General features: G+C 32.3%; 1 protein-coding gene and 1 long non-coding RNA gene across 2 annotated transcripts in view; both read left to right on the top strand.

Annotated features, from left to right (window-relative positions):
* Window positions 1–514, top strand: part of LOC111703168 (glucose-6-phosphate 1-dehydrogenase) — a gene marked incomplete in the record, with an annotated part of 32562 nt that overhangs the window by 13129 nt on the left and 18919 nt on the right.
* LOC111703174 (uncharacterized) overlaps window positions 1–514 on the top strand; it is a 3821-nt gene that overhangs the window by 2080 nt on the left and 1227 nt on the right. The window contains exon 2 of the long non-coding RNA XR_002765572.1: window positions 39–105. This is a non-coding gene — a long non-coding RNA (uncharacterized LOC111703174). The remainder of the gene's footprint in view (window positions 1–38; window positions 106–514) is intronic.

Raw genomic sequence — 514 nt, forward strand, 5'->3', positions numbered from 1 at the left:
TATAGAAGGACTAAGTCCGTAAATGAAACTACTATAAGCAGGTAGACGTATCCCTCAGTCGGTCTTCGGACGTGAAGGCGTGAACACCTCAACCAACCAACCATCGTGAGAATTTAAATCTTTACGCAATACAGTGCACATTCTGCACAAATAATTAAAGTATACTTGGTAACGGTTTGTGAATGAGAATGCAATTATATATATTTATCGATTATACGTATGTACGAATCTTTTTGTTTCGCCCATTTGCGTAAGTTTACTCGTCTTAGGAAAACATGAATGCAAAACACCTGTGTATGCACTAACTGATAATCCACTAAAAGTTTACGCACATGTACGGCTAAGGGAAAAATATTGATAGTGTGTGTAAATCTCTAAATATTGATAGTGTTTGTAAATCTCTAAATATTAATAGTGTTTGTAAATCTTTAAATATTGATATTGTCTGTAAATCTCTAAATATTGATAGTGTTTGTAAATCTCTAAATATTAATAGTGTTTGTAAATCTCTAAA

This window comes from Eurytemora carolleeae, unplaced genomic scaffold (genome assembly GCF_000591075.1).
Source record: "Eurytemora carolleeae unplaced genomic scaffold, Eaff_2.0 scaffold487, whole genome shotgun sequence".
NCBI lineage: Eukaryota > Metazoa > Arthropoda > Copepoda > Calanoida > Temoridae > Eurytemora > Eurytemora carolleeae.